General features: G+C 43.2%; 1 protein-coding gene across 1 annotated transcript in view; it reads right to left on the bottom strand.

The window, feature by feature from the left end:
* The window catches only part of PRR16 (proline rich 16), a 1,156,273-nt gene that overhangs the window by 370,455 nt on the left and 765,121 nt on the right, over positions 1-20,697 (bottom strand). The gene's annotated exons all lie outside the window — the stretch shown is intronic.

Below are 20,697 nucleotides of genomic sequence, written 5' to 3'. Positions count from 1 at the left end.
AAAGTGCATAGGCTCTCTGTATAAATTGTTATTGTAATTGGTAATCAAGGATTGGCATATTTGTATCGCCAAGAAGTCCCTAGTAAAGCGCACCGAGTGTGCCAGGGCTGGTGATACAAATGCTACTAGTGGGCCTGCAGCACTTCTTATGCCACCCACATGAGTAGCCCTAAAATGGTGTCTCAGGCCTGCCACCGCAGTGCCTGTGTGCAGTCTGTAAACTGCCCTGCCCACCTGGTCAGTATCCCCACTGACCAGACCTAACCCTTCCCTTTCTGTACTCATTGGTCACCCCTATGGAAGGCCCAAGGTACCCCCTTGGGCAGGGTGCAGTGAATGTGAAAGGTAGAGCATGTACCAGTGCAGGTGACATGCTCTGGTAGTGAATTACAGCCATTTTCGTTTTTCACTATTGTAAGGCCATCTTGCCCGTAGGCTATCAGGGGGAATGCTGGCTACAGTGGTTACCTGCATATCTTCCCATAGGAGCAAGATAGGACATAAAAGTTTGGTATCCCTGAACTCAGAATTTAATAACACATATCTTAGGAAAGGTGGTTTTTAAATCCTGTGTTTGAGAACAGCACTTTTAGAAAGGGGCTGTTCTCTTGTCTGACCTTTCTGTGTGCCTTTGGCTGTTTGTGAATTGACTGTCTTGTTTGTGAGTGACAGGGCTGGGGGATTCAAGGGGACAGAATGAGTCCGCCCAGCGGTGAATAGAGAGATCTGCATCTAGATGGGAGGGAGAAGTTGCACCTGGTTCCTGAATAGGACTGTATCTGCCTCCCACAGTGCCGGCTCCACCCCCTGTGGTGCGTCTGATGTCTCTGCCCTGCACTGTGAAAGGAGAAAAGGAATCCTGTCAACAAAGTGCTCCAGGGCTGTGCTTTACCTCGACAATGCTGGCTCCACCTCCTGTGGGGCGTCCGATGTTTCTGCTCTGCAATTTAAGAGGAAAGAAGGAGTCATGTAAACAGAGTGCTCCAAAACTGGTTTGGACCGGGCTCAGATTCCTCCTGCACAAAGGAAACAAAGACTTTTAGCGGTATAAGTAAATAACCCCAGACTACAGAAAATTAGATCATCCTGGAATCAAGAAGGAACCTCTGCCAAGGAGAAAGCTGGAAGACTGAAAAAGGAAGACTGTCCTGCTGTTGCTTTGTTGGACTGACATGCAGTTGCTTTGCTGCCAAAGAGAGGGGAAGGACTTTGCTTTGTGCTGTGTCCCCTTGCTTGGATGAATCTCCAAGGACCTGAAGAGGAGCTGGCTCCCTCTTAAGAAGTCCGAGGAACACAATGACTTCACCCCCAGCTTCCCGGAACTCTGCTAAAAGAGTTCTGTCCTTCCTAGAGTGCTTGGGCCAGTTGTGGTGCCTCTGGAAGTTGTACCTGTGTAGGGAAGCTGAAAACCAATATTTTAAAGACTTTTTGCAAGTTTTAACGCATCGCTTGCTTGAGGAGCGCATCCCCGTCAGTGCGAGGAAATTTCCGCTACTACCAAGGCCGAGATCGTCGCAGCGCCTCTTGCCGCTGCCAGAGTCATCGCATTCTTCGTTTGCGGGATGCACCAGTCTGGTGCGGGGAAGAGTACCATTGCTGCGAGTATTGTCACAGAGCCTGTTGTCACTGGGTGAGATCGTCGCACCACTTGCTTGCGGACTGCATCACGTCGCTGCAAGATTCGTCGCAGAGCCATCGCTTTGAGGGGCCGCGAGAGGAGAATATCGCCGCTGAGCCACGCATCGTCGCCGCACAGGAGATCGCCGCCGCCCCAAATATCGTCGCATCGTACCTTTTGCGAGCCGCTTCCACCCAAACCTGTGCACCGGAATCCACGCAAGGTATCGCATCCCTCCCTATACAGACCGGATTCATTGCAAAAAACCTGCTGAGTCCAGCGGGGTTGTCACGTCGCCTCCCCAGGGTCTCAGGAGTGACGCATTGCTTGCTTTTCAACGCTACAGCTTTCACTTGGAACTTTTATCGCATCTAAAGGTACTGTTGCCTAAAACGTGACACAACTGTGGATTATTTTAACGCAACCTTAAGAACTCATTTGAAACCATATTCTTGAACTGTGTATGTTAGATTGTTGTCGTTTTGTTCTTGTGTAGTTTAGATTAAATACATTCATTTTTCTAAACTGTTGTGGATTGTGGTGTTTTACCTGTTTTTACTATGAGTGTTGGTACAAATACTTTGCACATTGCCTTTGATAAGCCTGACTACTAGTGCCAAGCTACTAAGGGGGTGAGCAGGGGTTATCTAAAGAGTCAAGTCAAGTCAAGTCAAGTCAAGTCAAAGAATTTGTATAGCGCACTACATACCCAGAGGGTTTCAAGGCGCTTAGGAAGGGGGGGGATTACTCCTCCTTACCCTGACTAGAAGCAAGGGTCCTTATTTGGACAGTGATACCTACCGCTGCCAAATGGAGACCCCCAGTTCTAACAATATTGCACTCAGATGTAAAAAATGATACTTTAAATGGTTTCCCCTTGTGGGAATACAGTGGCAAATGATAGCCAGAAGTACTCCTTTAATTTGCCTCAACCTCTGAGGAATTTTTAAATGTATTTGAAAATGTGGAAGCGTGTGATATGTTATATAGCAATTAACTAGGTCATGCCTTTGCTTCCACCCATGTTTATACCATTGATGATTTTATTCACACTTGCTGACAGAAGCCCTCACTACGATTTGATTGTTAAATTCTGATATGTGCAGTTACTCCTCTTATATCAAAATCATGATTATTGTGATAAAAATCATATCCCGAGGATACAATTGAGCAATTTAAACCTGCCTGTATTTATTGAGGTAAAAAAAACAGATAATATACAGGGACATGCGCCACCCCTATTTAAGTTTTATTTATCACATCTGATACATTTTGACTCACTGGAGTTGGATTTTATCATGTGTGATGACCATTGCACAAATTACTGGCAACTGGTAATGAGGAGCAAAGAGCTGAATCTGATGTATACAGGTTGTATAGTCTTCATTAGATGTTTTTTGTTACTGTCTTATGCGAGCGATGTAGACTAAAGCCTTTGTCATGGTCCTCCACCAGTCTAACATTTGCATTTTTGTACCAGTTGAAGTAAATCATGATTGCCAGGACATTGCATTGACCGGTAAAATAGATGAAATATAGCAATGGGTAGGTAGTGGTTAATGTAGTGTTTATTACAGCATGGGCCTGACTGGTGAATTTCTTGATATTACGTTATGTATAACTGAACAATGTTAAACGGGTGACAGATTGTGGAGCTCACTACTAGTTTCACCACCTTTGTAAAAGACAGCAAATGAAGGAAATTGGAGTGTTATTCCAGACTAGAAAAATAAAGCTGTACACTATAGTGCTCCAACAAAATTAGTTCATATAAAAATCCATTTTTAAAACCTTTAGAGTGGTATGAAAGGTGAGTAATATCAGGTGTAAGCTTAATGTAGCAGAGAGTGTTACCTCTCAGACTGAAAACCAGGGGAAGAAATGTGAAAATGATAGGCCCTATTCATGATGGTAAGTTTGGTTGAAAGCATACATTATTGCCAGGATTTGCCATCTTTACATCTGCCAAGAATTCACAAAGATATTCTGGGAGGCTGTAAATCCATTTCCTACAGTGGTTGTCCTCACCGCAACTGGGGAGAAATCTGCAGTAATAAATCGCATTCAAGGGGTGGGAAATGTGTGTTGAAGATGTGGTTTGCTTGGAAATTTGGGAACAACCACAATCATGCTTTTCCAAACTCGACTGTGACTCCTTTCCACCCAGGAATTGGTTGGAGATTTACTTCACTCAAGGGTTGGAGTAACTCCAGTTTCCTTTTCTGTCCTGGTAGAGGAGTATTAGATCTGCTTCAGAATTTCAGGCTCTTTTGGTGGAGGTCTTTCTGCACCCAGGAAATGTTTTTTTTCTTGTGGAGTGAAAAATTAAAGTGCATTTGCACAGGGGGCTCCTATTCCTCCTGTGTGAAGTTCTTCTCTGTGCAGACTTCTCAACTATTGAGAACGCTATGCAGGGCAAATAGAGGCCTTCAGGGAAAAGACAAAGGTCATTCCCAGATGTGTGTCTGGAAATCTGCACCTGCTGCACCTTTTTCATCATACTTCTGGGAATGTTTTTCAATTTCAAAAGAAGCAAAAGTACATCTAAACGTCTACCATACTTTTACAATTTGTTTTTGAATAGGTCCCAGTAGGTCTCAGTGGGATGTTTGTAGTCTGTAATATGAGCTCTATTGATGATGATATATGCAAGAGTAGAAGTCCTCAAAGATATTAGATTCCAGATTTACTGATGATTTGCACTGGGTTTCCATCACTTGATGCAAACAAGGAGCAAAGTGTTAGGATGGGATTTACTATTGAACAGAACTGAGGATTTGCATTGAATGGTATACCAAAGTAGTGAACATTTGGGCTGTGGACTGCTTTATGTTACTTTGCATCCAGGGGGAGTGCCATGGTGGTTGGGTGATGCATGGTGTTCCCATGCAAACACCCATAGGATTTGACTCCAATACCTATCTACAAACATTGGTAGAGAAAGAGATTTCACTAAACTCTTTTGCATCCTTGAGACAGGTGTTTCTAGGACAAATGTTTTGATTGCTCCTTATTTTTCCAATTTTGTATGTGTGCCATATAGAGTGGCTTGCAAGAAAAGTCTTACAGCGTATTTCTTATATTGAAATGTACCCCAACCATCACGAAACCTATGCTTCAGACAATGTACACAACCTTGCACTATGTTGCAAGTGTGTGCGTCATGGCCCATGGCTGGCAATAGTGTGTCATTGCTGGGGGAAGAGAAAAAAATGTACCATGTCTAAGTATATATGGGACGAATCTTTATCCCTCCCTTTGAAGCAACATAGTGCAGTAGCTTTCTTGCACAGTTGCTTTTCATAAGAAAATAGTAAATCTTGGCTCTTCCTGTTAAAATTAGTATTTTCCAAGAGAATCATACGGTATCTATGGTACCCCAGAGCAAATACAATAAGATGATGGACGGAGTGCTGAAACTTTTCAAACACTCACCCCCTGTCAAGAGATCTGGGTTAAATCAATTTTTCTTTTGCTCACAATGCCACCTCAGATTGGACCCAGCCATATGCAAATAAGTCTTGACCCTGCTCCCACTGGGAACAGTTCAGCCCAAACTGCCTGGTCAGGTACTCCCTGGACCAGAAACAAGCAACCTGGGACTGGTTTTTATGGGTGAATTTTGCGAATCTGGCGTTCGCGAATTTGCGTATTTGTGAATTCGCAATCCACAAAATCCGCGAACTCTCGCAAATTTGCGGATTTTTTTTGTGTTCGCAAGGGTTTCTGCCAGTTCGCGAGGGTTTTGTACCAGTTCGCAATTGCGAACTTACTTGTCGGCTCGCAACGGTCGCGGCTTTGTTGTTTGTACGTCTGGTTCATCATCACAGGTTCACAGCACCCTCTGTTTCACCACTGCCACCCTCTGGTTGACCCATGCCACCCTCTGGTACATCACTGCCACCCTCTGATTCATCACTGTAGATTATGGGGTGGAAAAGCAAGCACACCTGCCCTGCTTCAACTGACATGAATTAATTTCTGGTTCATCACTGTAGATTATGGGGGGGAAAAGCAAGCACACCTGCCCTGCCTCAACTGACATGAATTAATTTGGGGTTGATTAATGTGTCACTGAATTTAAACTTCCTGTCTGGCACCTGCTTCCTTATCTGTAATTTGCTTTCTGTTGCAGTGCAATTTTTTCCCCAGGACCTTTGTGGCCTACTTGTAGCTATTCTATGAGCCTGCTGTGAGGGTCAGAGCAGGGTCATAGAATAGTTGCAAGTAGGCAACTTAACTCTGGAGGGGCCCCTCAGGAAGCACTACAGCAAAAAAATCCGCTGCGTGCGAATTTGCGGATTTTTGGTAAATTTGCGAGAGTTCGCGGATTGCGAATTTACCGAAAATCCGCAAAATCCGGGAGCGGAGCGGATTTTCCGCCCAAGCTTAATCAACCCTCATCAGCCAGGCTAGCTTGAATCCAGTGGCACAGAGAGCAAGGACCCACATCTGAGCAGACCCTTGGCCACTTAGGGCGAACATAGCAAATGCAACAAGGTGATGGATGGAGAAAATATTCTGCATTCCGTCCATCATCTTTTTGTGTTCCTGTAGTCATCCCAAGTGGAAAGAGTATGCCAATGGATTCAAGCTAGCCTTGCTGGTGAGGGGTGATACCCCGAAACTGGTCTCAGAATGCTTGTTTCCATTCCAGGGAGGACCTGGCCTGGCAGTTCAGGCCGGACTGTTCCTATGAGGAGCTGGGTAAAGACTGATGTATATTGCTGGGTTCAAGCTTTAATGGCACGCTGAGCAACTAAACTATGGATTTAGGCTCAGGTCTATGTACTCAGTGTGAATGTTTGACATGTTAAGCTTTCCATCCATCATTTTTTGTGTTGCTATAGTCACCCCAAGTGGGAAGGGTATGCCCCGACGCAGGTTCCGTGCTCACTATTCAATTGGATTCAAACTAGTCTGGCTGATATGGGGTGATACCCCGAAACCTATCCCATGATGTTTGTTTCTAGTGCAGGGAGGACCTGGCCTGTGAGTTCGGGCTGGAGTGTTCCCATGGGGAGCAGGGTCAAGACTGATTTGCATATGGCTGGGTCCAAACTGGAATGGCATGGTGAGCAAAAAAGATGGATTTAGGCCCAGAGCTCTGTACTGGGGTGAATTTTTGATAATGTTCAGCATTCCGTTCATTATCTTTATGTGTTGCTTTGTTACCCCAAACATAGAAAATGTTGTTCTTGTCTTATTTTGTAGTCGAGTGAGCACATTTCACACTCATAATTATTTGGTACCCTCATATGCCTGAGAAAATAAATGATTTGGACACATTGTGGTGTAAATTTTGATGGCAATTGTGTGTATGTTTACATCAAATATGACATCCATTTTAGACACTATTAGATTTATGTACAGTAAAGTTTACTTAATGGTGTATGCCCTTGTAACAAAATTGGTATACGTTCAGGGTAAGGGTAGATTTTATAGTCAATCAAAAATAACTTTAATTGATAAAATATATCAAAAATCTTATTACTCTGCAACGGAGAACTGAGCCACATTACTATTCACAATATAGCCTGCCTACTATGTCACATCAGATTCACGTTTTCTGAAACAACTTACTTTCCTGCTTACTTGACTTTCGCAAAGGACCTTTTTTAGCATGCATGTAAATTCTATTGTTCAGCTGAACTCCTCTTGCATATCTTGTATTGTAACCCATTTCATAAAAACACATTAAACCACCATACACAGATTTTGTTTCATATTTGTATTATTGATTTCATCAAATACATCAAATGTTCAAACTTTTAATGGTAGACAGCTTCACTGCATGATGTGTTTGTTATGCCACAAGGTGCATTCCTTTTTTCGTTGGTCATGCTAAACCTGAGGTGAGTGAGAAGGCAAAATGAGCACAGGGAGAGCTAACTTAATGGCTCCGTTTTTGCCACAATTTGGGACTGACTTGTGTCCTAAGTAGTTAACTAAAACTAGATTAAAAAAAAAGTAGATTAACTGGAGCAAAGTTGTTTTTCCCACCTTGGATGGTAGGAAACAGCTGCCTGTACCTGGAAACAGCTGCCTGTCCCTGGAGCTATTTCTTTTCAGTTTTCTGTAGCATGAACTCGACTTACATTACACGAGGTCGGCTTTCTAGGCATGTTCTGCCTTTGGCTTGAAATGCTGCAGCACTGGTTGACATATATCAAGTGAACAACAGAACATAATGCAATAACATACACAATGCAACAGAACACAAAACATAAGAGGGTGCCTTATCAAAAATGGTCACAACAGAATACAACACAAGAACTGCAATCAAACACTATAAAATCACATTGCAATATTCTAACAGAACGAACACAACACATCGCAACAAAACATCACAAAACAAATATGCACAAACCTTCTTGTCAAACAAAACCACCTAGCTAATCTTGTTTTTATAATATAGTGGTAAAAGATGTTGGGAACAAGCACTGCCTTAACCTACCACCAAGGGCATGAAATAGCACCAGTCAAAATTGTTTTGCTATCCGTCTATCATAAATGCGTTCACCAATACTACTCCACATTATACATATAAAATACTTTATATCGTTTATCAAATAATTTTTAGCGTAAATCATGCTATTTTCACACCTCCTTGTACTAGCTGTAATTTTGTTTAGCCATCTGCATGTAAAAAAAAGTTAAAAGCGCTTCTTACCACCCATCTTAAAACTCAGAGCACTTGTAACATTCAAAGTTCAAAGTATTACTCCACAGATAGCCTCCTCAATTAAATAATTAGTAGTAACAGAACTTTACATTTTTCTGGCATTACATCTGATTGAAAGACTTCAAACTCGTACTAGATCTGCTTACTTCTTTTGCATGACTTATAGTAAACGTCATTGGCTTTGACGATTAAATATTAATACATTTAGAGGGTGAAAATAACATAAAAGAGTTCATGCCATTAAATAATATTAAATTGAGGCCATATATATGTATCTAGAAAAGCTGTGGGGTACTTGATGACTTATTACATTTGGTATTAAAAATGAATAAAACCATAAAATCAAACTTTAAAAAAAAATGATTAAAACCAATTAAGTGCATTTGAAGTAGTCATCTAAATGCAGAAGAAACGAATTTAATTTGATAAGTTGAGAATATTTATATCAAAATAAAAGGTTACATTAAACTGAATCACATATTTATTACAAACTGATGTTTGACCTACCATTATAAAGGGATACAAACAAGTAACGATGAAGGAAATGCTGTTGTAAATAGTCCTAACACGAGAATAAGCTCAAGCTATCACAATCTCGATTTGCGAGGTCAACATTTGAACAAAAAGCATTAAAAAGAGTTTACTTTGTAGTACTCCAAAGAATGGCTCAGTATTCTGCTATAGGGAGAGCGCTGCAAATTTTCCAAAGAAAATATACATACAGTTCACAAAAATGGGAAAAGGTTTGAAAGTGCACATTAGTAAGACTGTTAAAGGCAAACATGCCAAATTCTTACTTATAAAAATAGAAATAAAAATAAAAAAGAGAAAGGCATATTTATAAGAGAATGGCGGAGCACGGCATTAAGCACAAAATAATAATGCCATGCCCCACCATTCCGAAAACGCTGAGATGTGCCGTATTTACAAAGATACAGCATATCCCTGCATTTCCCCTAGCGCTGCCGCTAAATTAAGCTGCCTATCGCCAACGTAGGTACCCTTCACAATAGTGCAAGGTTGCATGTGTTGAGGGAATGATTGTTTATGTGCTGAAAGGTATCTCTTTCTGCACATAAACAATCACAAATGGCAATTTGTAACTTCTATGTGTGCTGTATTGTGCAGCACACATAGAAGTTGCAAATTGTTATTATTTTACCCTAAACAATAAACAATTGTAACATAACAATCATTCAGCACACAAAGAAACAGCAAAAACGAGGTGAAATTAAGCATTCCTCCTCGTTTCGCCATGTTAGGACCAAGTTTTCCATGTTCTTAATTGTGGTGCACCATCCTATTTACACCACCCTTGTAAATTGGGAGCAGCGTCAAAATAAATGGGTGTTGCGTTAAAACGTCCACGGGAACATCCATTGACCATCCCTTTCACGCTAAGTATAGCGGAAAAGGGTGCCTTATTTACAAGGCAGCATTAAGCCACATTCAGTGGCTTAACACTGCCTTGCAAATTAGGTGATGCCCATATCACCACAGGAACTTTGTTAAAATTGACGTTGTGGTGGCGATAGGGGCTTGTAAACATCCCCCCAAGAGTCAAACATTTTATGACAATGAATGTCCCCGAGCGAATATGGACTCTGAGACTGAAAAACGAAACTCGTCAATATTTTTGTAAGCTTGCTAGGAAATTAGAGGATTACTAAAAATGTATATTGTATATATTTCCACTATATAAATTCTGAGAAGTCAAGTGGTACCTTTACGAGAATAGGGTTAGCCTGGTATCTATGTCTGTTTTCAAGTGACATGCTTTCCATGATAATACTAGACTTGGTGATAAGAACCTACATTTTAGCACAAAGAGCAAAAAGATCAATTATTATTTGGCAGTAACATGAGATTGTGAAAAATAAACCTGGTTGTCCATAATATTGTACCTGTACCAATCTTGATTAAAGCAAAGGGGTGAGGTTTTCATAGCCTTTTTTCATACACTCAAAATCGTGCTTTTGTACCACATGTAAACTATGCAATAAGCTGGATAGATTGATTTGGATGGAGCCTGAGATATTGATAATGAACTGGAGAATTCTGAAGACAATGATTATTGGAAAAAGAAGCTGCCTCTGACAGAAGGTTGAATACAAGGGACCTCGGGGACCAGTCTAAAAGAAGTTTTATAGGAATCAGCTTTTAGATGCGTATCCACAAATTAGATGCGGTCACCCAAAGTCTGTTTTGAAAAGGGCTTATGACTCTCTACAGGAATTGATGGGTAACACAGAAGATAGCGGTCTTTCATACTTAAAGATTAATACAAATCAAACACTTTCAGAAACATTTAAGTTATTTGGACTGATGGTTTTGTTGAAAAGGAGTTCAATTCATCACCTCCATTAGTACTTCTTATGTTTTCGCCAGCTATCTGCTTTACTCACCCGGAGTGTCTGCAGATAAAAGGCATACTCCCCATGACTATCCTAATTATCAGTGCAAAATCTGAGAATTCAGCTACCCCTCAAAAGATGACGGTCAAGGAAAACGTGACCATGCAGAACAAATGAAGGAATGCTGTTTGTAAAACAAAAACACGCAACCTCAATTTTAAAAGTGAAATACATGCCTTGATTATGTTCATTTATATTTTGTGAATCCCACCGGAGTAAAACCTCCTTTGTCATTCTTCTGCATCATTCTTTAATATTTTGTGTAGACAACATATACATATACTTAAAAATAAAAACACAGCTTTTATCATAATGAGATCTAAGTTTGTGATACAGTAATTTACGGTTGGGATATAAATCTATCAAGACCAAGGGCAAAAGCAACCACTTTCAGAAGAACTGAAATTGCTTCTGTTTCAGAGACAGGGATGACAGACATTTTGATCCTAGCCCACCAATCTATCAATTACAACTAGGTGATGGACAAAAGCACTCAGGATATGCCAGAAATATTGTATTAAACAGTTCCGAAAGAGCAGGGACTTTAATATCACCTATCTGGCAAGAAAATCTCTTAGCCCATGACAATCTTTGCTAATTACTAGACCAAGGACTCCCATACCATAGCAGCATGAAATAAGCTCCATATCTGCATGATTTTCCACTTGTCCTCCCATGGAGCAGATACTACAAGTAACGAAACAGTCCTTGAATCAATATAATGTTTTTGTGTAGCATTGGTCCTGAGATAATTTTTCATTATCTTTTTTTGTTTACGAGCTTGAGGAATGTAAATGTTCATATATAGCTCAATGTATTATAATTGCCTGAAAAAAATGAAAATGTACTTTCATTTCCAGCACTTTGCAGTCTTTGTTGAAACGGCCATACATGCCAGCAAAATGTTAGGGCTTTGGGTAGTGTAACAATTATTGGTAAAACAAAATATGATCTCGAACTCTACCCTGATAGGAGGCTTCAGCCCCAGAAGGGAGGCTATATGTCAAATGAGGTCACATGCTCAATAGCAACAGAGTCTTTCCCAACCATCACCATTTCATGATCACCCGCTGAGCCTTTCACCTTTGTAAAACTTACTTGAGGGATTCTGAGAATTTGCTTGTAAAACGGGTGGATACTGGATAGAACTCACAGGCCAGGTTTGACACTTCGATGACCGATTCTGCAAAGAATCTATGTTAGGGTATAATAAATCTGCGCCGGCATGGTTGGCCAAGGTAAGTATCTGGACTGAGAGCTCCGCATCCCAAGGAGCACCTCCTCACTCACTGATAATAACAGCCAGCTCCGTCTGCCCTCAGAAAAAAAAAATGAGATTCCCCTGACCTTCCTCCTCTCACCACCAACTTTTGTACTCCCATCCATTTTTGGCAACCGAATACTGGAATTTTAAAGATATGATATACACAAAGATATATCTTACCACCAACTTTTGTACTTCCATCCATTTTTGACAACCGAATACTGGAATTTTAAATATATGATATACACAAAGATATATCTTACATGGAACTATTACAATCGAAATACGCTGAAAGAGATTTTAAGGAATGATTTGGAGCTGATTCAAAACACCTCTTTATAGAGTGTTAAATCTCTGCTTAAGATAGAGGTAACCCGGATACTAAATATTGTGAAACTTCGTCATTACTGAACAATTTACAGTGGATTAAGTAGGACTATTGATGTTGGGAAATAAACTCATGCATATTCTTAATACATCAGAAATTTTTTATTAAAAAAAAATGATTGTACAAAATTAATATATTTCCTTATGTTTTGTGAAGTTACCAATCAATTTAAAGCAGAAATTTACTTATTAATGGTGATTCTGCTGTCCCCAAAAGCTTGCACTTTCTGTACTTATTGTAGTGCTAAGGGGACCATCACCATAGGAAAAAACAAATTCTCCTTGGAAAAATGAAAACATTTTTTGGCAAAGCCAATAGGTTTTGCCTAAAGGTAAGCTATTGGCTTTGGCAATCGGCTGTGGGTGGGTAATGGGGGTGGTTGGGGATGGGTGTGGGTGAATAATGGGATCATGCGTGGGGGTGGCGAATGGGATGAATAAAACAAGTTCTATGAAGCGGTCAGCACTTTTTTTCCATGTGGACTAAAAGCATACTGAGTGGATGGGAAGGGGAGAAGTAACAGGGTTGAGTTTGAAGAAACAGGTCAGCGGTGAGGAGAAGGTACAACAAAGTGATATGGTGCAGTCAGTATTGGCCACGTCATAGCGCTTGACAGTGGACATATCTGCAGTAAAATGCGGTGCTTCAAAAAGGGGCCATCCCCTCTGTTTCTCTTAGCTTCATGGCCAGCCATGGTTCACACAGTCCTGTCAGTTGTTGAGACACCCCTTCGTTCCTAAGAACAAACGCTTCTGGTTATGCAGTCAGTATTTGCGCGGTTTGACTGAAAATCAAATTGTTTTCAGCTGTCTGACCTTTCTTATTTCAAAATATGGTTTTGGATGTAGGGCGAGTGTAATCGTTTTCGTCATCTGTCTGAAGACAACACCTGTTGCCCTCTGGTGGTGAAACAGTCAGTGACAAGAGATGATTCATTTTTCTGAGTCACAGCACAATCAGCTGGTGGCCATCAAAGGGTCCGTGTGCCAAGGAAAGGAAAGGAAGTGGTGCATTGCAAGCACTGCCCAATTAGAAGGCAGCAAAGAAGAGGGACAATGATGAGAATGAATGGTAAACAATGGGCGGGTTCCAAGTCCGTTACTACACACAAGAGTCTCACAAGCAACAGCACATTCACGCAAGCGAGACCTAACAAGTGAGAGCGTATCCTCAACCGGGTGAGACCTAAAATGGGCATTGGTCTACTGGTTGTCTTTCCCTTGCGTTGAGTTTTACGCGGTATAAAACTCCTGATTGAGAAACAGCAAATATTAGAAGTCATTTCCAGTAATATGCCTCGAAAGCTGTGAGAGGGGTGCAGCTTTGCAAGCACACTATGAGGAGCGTTTGTAAATTCCCAATTCATGCTTTTACAGCAGTGCATAGGAATATGTCTAAATGTAAATATATAGATACACCGTTTAAACATGTTTGTTTATTCTTAGAATGCATCGACTGCTTGCCTCAGATGGTGCTTCTATTCTTAACATTTTCAAGGATTTTAAATACTTTCTATAATAAGATGGGGAAAAATTAAGATTAAAAAACATATATATATAAAATGGTTGTCAAAGTAGGACAGAAGCATGGTATACTCATCTTCGAGAAACCATGAAGCCGGAGCGGCCTCTGGTAAGAGAAGTAAATGCACACATTTATTATAAAGGACAAGATACTGATGTGACCTCAAACCCAAAAGAACTAGATCGCACAGCAGTGTTTAAATTGATATCAGTGAGACACAAAGAGAAGACTGAGTTAAGGGTAGATATTAGGCTGAACATCAATCAGCCGCTAACAGTGACATACATCTATTAGTAAAACTTAAAAAACTGTCTCTTACAGTCGTTCACTAGAAACAAACTAAGATAATCAAAAGTGTCTGGAACTCATTTCTACCCACATACAAGGAGTTTAATATTTTCAATCCTGCCATTTAATTGTTTACTTATTGACATGAAATAACATATTATTTGGGTGCAGCTGTGCCTGAGCTTAGCGTTAAGAAATGTAAAGCATTAACGCGGTTTGAGGCTTTGCAGCAGAATTGCAGTGTGGGATTGCTATGCCAGATGGGGGAATTTTTATCCACAATCCATTTTTAGGAATTAAAAAACACAAAGCTGATTTTTTTCACATCATCTGAGGACACGCTATATCTTAAAACAAAAACATACCAGCTTTATCTGCATTCTCTCCATTTCGCTATGAATGTAAAAAGTGTCCCACTACCTTAAACCCTATAATTAAAAAATAGCGCTCATCGGTATTAAAGCTGGGTGCTGTTACTATGACAACAGATGCTGAATGCGGTGGCTGCTTAGTTGAAGATTCGGCAGTCTATGAACCCATTTCAGTCCCCTCCCTTGTGTGCAGAATGCAGTCAAATCCTCACTGGGGATTTTAAAGATTGACAGGTAGTAGGAGGCTGGGTATTGATTGCCAGTCCCTGCATGCACCAGTTCTTCTTCATTTTCTTCAAGAATGATCCATGAAAAAGTATCTCAGATAGCTGGAGCGCAAGCTGAAAGGCAACCAAGCCTTTCATCATTTTTAAGAAATTAGTACCATGAACACGTTTAAACGGGAAAACATAAAAGGTGCGATAAAAACACAGTAAAGTAAGTTCAAAACCTCCACGTAGCCGCCCTGAGACGGTTTGAAACAATTTTCTCTGACTGTGGCTTCAGCTCCTCAGCAGCCCCTTTCTGGCAGGACTCCTGCACCGGGACAGGCGACGGGACCAAAAAGGATGCCTTCCGGTCATTGGCAAGCAGCTTAAGGGTAGAACGAGCATTCACAAACAAATTCAAATCTTCTGTTTTCTAGGTTTTTTTTTTTTTGTTTGTGTGCAAATTCTCATACAAGCTTCTGCACACTGCCCCTGTCCACAGCGCCGGATTGGTAAAACGGGCACCTAGGCAATGCCCAATGGGCCTGTGTCCAGTTCCAGCTGTGGCCTGCTTTTTTGAGCAGTCTTGGGGCGATCTGGCAGTTTCTGCGTTGTTCGGATACCGCCAGCAGCCCAGTGGGTGCCTGAGTGGGCTTTCTGGTGGCAAATGGGCCTCAATTACTTCCCTTTTATCAAAGGACAGAGGTGTCACTCCCTTTCTCTCTCTGGGGCCGGCCCATTAACATATGCTTATTGAGCTGGGGCTGGGGCCCGGAGAAAAAGTGGCCTCACTTGTATGCAGGTGTGTTTCACCAGTTCAAGCTAACCCCCCCCTTTTTTATTATAAAACTTTGCAGAAGCAGTGTTTTGCAAAGGCAATATGCAAATATGGGCCACTTTTTATTTTTTTATTGTGCCTGGACCGATTTTTTATCCCAATCCAACCCTGCGCTGTCCACCAAAGAATGATTACAAACATCAGCAGTCACAAGGAGACTTTAGATGCAGCGTTAATAGCTTCTAATCCTTGTTTATATATTTATATTCTAATACCCTGGTGTCTGTTCTAAATCCCCACTACTGCTCTGAAGGTTTGAACAAGAGGAGCACGAGGGAGTGAGAATTCCCAATGCATGGCTGCAACCACAGGAAACAGACACAAGTTGGTAGAAGTAGTTCTGACGGAAGCGCTCGCATGCACTGACAGCATTTGCCGATTTCAAGAATTCGGACCTATTTCCGACCATTCCACAGAGTCTCCACACGTCCGCATGACTTCATACTTGAAGCTTCAATCACAATAATGATTATATTATTTTATTTTATTTTTACCATTTGTTGAGCGCGCTGTTACCGGGCGGTGTCCTGGCGCTGAAACGATACATTATCTCCAAGAGGCAAAGAAAGTTACTGGAGGTTAAAAAGCCATGTTTTGATATTTTTCCTGAAGGTCAGGAGATCATTGCTTTGTTTTAGGGCGAGAGGCAATTCATTCCAGATGTTAGATGCTCCGTGGAAGAAGCTACGGCCTCCTCAACGGGCTTTCTTAATACGGTTAGTCATGACCAGGCTTTTATTAGCAGATCTTAGTTGTCGCCCTGGTTTGTACAGTTGGAGGTGATCTTGAAGGAAGGATGGACCTATTCCATTTACTGCCTTGAATACCATACAAAGAGCCTTAAACATGATACGTTTCCGTATTGGAAGCCAGTGTAGATTTTTTAATTCCTGAGCTACCGATGCAAACTTAGGTAGACCAGTAATCAGTCGGGCAGCAGCATATTGTAGCGTTTGCAATTTGTTCAGAACTCCCTGCTGGGCCTCCAGATACATGCTATTGCAGTAGTCAAGGCGAGACAGCACAAGTGCTGTCACCACCGTTTTCCTGCTATCACTGGAGAGGAAAGGAAGGATTTTCTTAATAGTTTTTATTATCCAGTGAATGGAGGATGATAAGGCATTAGCCTGTGCTTTAAAGGAGAGTTGGGAGTCAATAATTACCCCCAGGTTTTTTACTGTAGTGGCTGGAATGGGTAGGGCTCCCATTTCGTGAGGCCACCAGTCAGGGGTCCAGAGATTGGTCACATTTCCAAAGAGAAGAACCTCAGTTTTAGAGGAATTCAATTTAAGGCAGTTCTTAGCCATCCATGAACTTACTGCCATCAAGCAATCCTGGAATCTGGCCGCAATTCCTTCCTCTCGCCCCGCGAGCAGAGATACCACAATTTGAGTATCATCTGCATACGATGTTAATTCGAAGCCAAAAGAACGAATCACCGGGGCGAGGGAGGTAACATAAACATTAAATAGGGTAGGGCTCAGGGAGGAGCCCTAAGGAACCCCTCCTGGAAGGGTAAAAGGGCTCGATTCAAAATCTCCCATGGCCACTGTTGGACTTGGCCCCCCCAAGGAAGAGGAGCCCCGCGCGGCAGTGAAGGAGAGCCGGCAGTGTTCCTGCCCCCGCAGCACCAGCGAGATACCGGTGAGTGCGGGGACAGGGTCCTTTGTTCTACGAGCGGCCCCGATTGGCAGAGGGCCGCTCCACCGTGTGTCGCCTTTCTTCGTGGGAGCAGAGAGGCTCCTTGCAAGTGTGAAGCCCGAGGGCTTCAGGGGGCATTGTATTCTTCGAGCCCTGAAAGGCTCGTGGGCATTTTTCCTGATCCTGAGTCCCCCGTGAGGGACTCCAACGCGCCCATTGTGCTGTGCGAGCCTGCAAGGCTCTGAGAGGCCATTCTGTTCTTTGAGCCTGACAGAGGCTCCACCTGCCCAATTGATTTGCGAGCCCCAAGAGGCTCCAGAGGCCACAGTCAATCATTGCCCACATCATTTAGAGCCCTTAGAGAGGCTCTGGGGGCATCTTGATTATCCTGAAGAGCGCTGAAGCTCTATTTGCACATTTTTGCTTGGCAAGCCCCTGAGAGGCTCCTTGCCCACCTTGGTTCTTGAGCCCTCCTGGCTCCAACGTTTGCCCAGTGCATATTTACAACTGTCCAGCACTTAGTGGACAGTTGCCACGTTTAGGTTTGTGTGCTGTGCTGCCTGCGCAGCTTCCCTGACATTGAGACTCAGGGCATTCCGCCCCTTTCGAGGCCAGTTGGCCTGAGGGACATTTATGAGTGTTGTGCTTTGTGCACCCCGCGCATTGTAATTTCTGGTTATGTAATTCTTGCGCATGTGTTCTAACCTGTACCTTTTCTAAAAGTAACCTGATTAGGTATTCTTATGGTTATCCCCTTTTGCTAAATGTGACCTGCATAGAGGATTGTTTATGTTTATCCATTATGTTAAATGTGACCTGCATAGAGGATTGCTGATGTTGCATTTTATGTTTAGGTTTCCTTCCCTTTGCTAAGAGTGAACTGCTTAGGTGTTGGTATTCCTTCCTTAGGTCCTAGTTACCTGCGTGATTACCTACAGTGAGTTAGGGTTGCGTAGGAGGTCCTTATTGTTCCAGTGGTTACTGGATGAGTGTTGCATTTACTATTTTTGTGCTATAATCATTATATGTTTACGTCCTAAGTGTATACCTACAAGTATTATTTCTAACAAGTGCCTACCCCTGACAGTGGTCCATGTGGCCCTGTCCTGTACATAATTCCCCTTGTAAATTCTGCCCGTGCCCCTGGCACATTGTACAGTTTGCGTGCGTTATCTAATGTGTTTTGTTTATTATAATACAAAGGCTATTTTTTTATATATCCTTGTGTGGAGTCTTTTCTTTGTGGTAGGCCTTGGGTGTTGTTGCTGGGGTGCGTGCGCAAATACTTAACTCATACCGCCTCCAAGTTTAGCCTAGACTGCTCGCGCCACGCTACCTAGAGGGCGAGTGGGGGTTGCCTTGGTGTGTGACTCCCCTGCCCTGACTTTAGAAATGGTGATCCCTGACTGACCTCGACGCGAGTCTTGGCCGGCCAGGGTCCCGTTTCTAACACTGGTGGCAGCGGTGGGATAAGAATTTGTGTTTGCGCTGTACCACAGTGGCGACAGGCCACACTTCAAAGCTCTGCATTTTTTAGATAACCACATTTTGGGGATTATTGTTTTTCAGGGAAATTCAGTTTTGCTTCTCCTGAAAGGTGTCATTTGTATTTTGCCCAGTACCTTGTTCCCCGCCCTGCTCCCAGAGTTTGGTACCTGTGTCGCTAGTGGTCAGGTTGAGAGAATCAGGGGTGGTAGAAACTGCCTTACCTGTCCGAGGGGAGGGTTGTGTGTGAGTGAGTGTGTGTTACGCTGGACAGTGGAGTGCAAGTTCTCTGATAGGAATCTTGCTGAATTTTGTGATTGTGTTCTCCTGTTTAGCTCAGACCCCCAGGTTCCCTGTGTCAAACTTTTCCTGAGAACGTCCGCCAAAATGGAGCCAGTTTTTGATCTCTGTAGTCTGTTTAGGTACAGTAGGTTAGAGCTGGTCAGATTCTGTGAAAAGGGAGGCATAGAGGTGAGTGAGTTGGTTACTCAGTCCCAGCTTAGGGACAGCCTGATCCTGTGGCAAAAGGATCAGTGGGATCTCGAGCACAGAGAGAAAGATAGGGCCCGGGCCGCACGCCATGAGGGTGGTGAGTCTGTGGGGAGCCCTGAAGATTCTGTTGATGAATGTGAGTTGGATGGTGATGACAGTGGATGGATGTCAGCAGAGAGTGAGGACCCCATAGATAGGGAGTCCCTTGCTGGGTCCAGTGTCAGTACCAGCGCCCCATCCCTTTCCCTGTCCCCAGAGGAGTGGTTGGATAGGAAGGAAGAGAGGGAGTATCAGCTAGCGTTGGAACAGTTCAGGTTGGAGCATGCCAAGCTAGAGGCTGAGAGGGCCTTGTTCAGGGAGAAGGTAGCCCAAGAGAGTAGGTTACCCCCTGAGTGCATGTGTAATTGTCTGGATTCCCCAGGGAGGGTGGAGTCCAGTGGTGGCAGCTTTTTAAATGTTGGTGTAGACAGCCCCACTCCCAGTTCCCCGAGTATGTTGCCTGTTTCCCCCGCAGAAGAGTTTGGGTTGAAGTTCAGGAGACTTAGGAAACTGCCTCATCAGTCTTGGGAAGACTTTGAGGATGAGTGTTGTGGAGCACTGTTTGATTGAGAAAAGGCTCACGTGAACGACAAGTCTGGCGGATTGTTTTGCATGGTTGTCACAGAGCACCTGCTCAGTTATTGTGTGCCAGAGTTGCGCCAGCATCTGTTGAAGTTTGGATCGTTTAGTGCATGTGAGCTTGCAGCGGAAGCAGACCGATGGGAGAGTGCAAGAGGTTCCTTAGCGCCGCTAGCGAGTAATTCCAATAATAGTGGGTCAGGTTTTCTCCAACCCAGCGTGGTGGAGGAGGGTGAGAGTAGCCCAGCTAGGTCTCAGTATAGTGAGGAGGGTGTAGGGGCTTGCTGTCTGTCTCAGTGGAGCGGAAGTGAGTGTGAGACCGAGAGTCCCCAGATGCCCGAAGCCCTGCCTCAGAGCCTGGATGGTTTCTTTAGGGAACACCAGGGTGGGGACCTATGCTTACCTGTTAGTCCACTTGAGGGAGATCTCCTAGTGTGTGGAGGACCTGGAGCATCTGTGAGCGAAGCTTCTGTAGTTTTGGAGTCTGGCAGTACTACTCCAGGAGGGAGAGTACAGAAGTCCAGTGAAAGGAGTGATTTGGGAGTGACCTGTGAGTCCTCAGAAGTCCTGGAGTGCCAGGCAGTGATTCCACCAAAGGTTCTAGATGGAGGTTGGAGGTCCAGGCTCAGGGTTTGCCTGACCTGAAGGGTGGGAGTACTGTAACCAGTATCCTAACCAGTTCTTTCTCCAGAGGTACCGCCCCGGTTGGGAGGGAGCAGGACTCTGGAAGGGGGTGCAGAGGGTGGAAAACCCACCTCTGACCCCGGTACCACCTGAGGGGTTAAACCCTAGGTTGGGAGAGTGGTGTTTAGAGGGTACCCCTCGCAGGAGGCGGAGGAACCCTAGGAGAAGAGGTAAGGGG

This window comes from Lissotriton vulgaris, chromosome 3_1, assembly GCF_964263255.1.
Source record: "Lissotriton vulgaris chromosome 3_1, aLisVul1.2, whole genome shotgun sequence".
Classification (NCBI taxonomy): Eukaryota; Metazoa; Chordata; class Amphibia; order Caudata; family Salamandridae; genus Lissotriton; species Lissotriton vulgaris.
The sequence above is the reverse complement of the archived record's forward strand: the minus strand, read 5'-3'. Positions and strand labels throughout refer to the sequence as shown.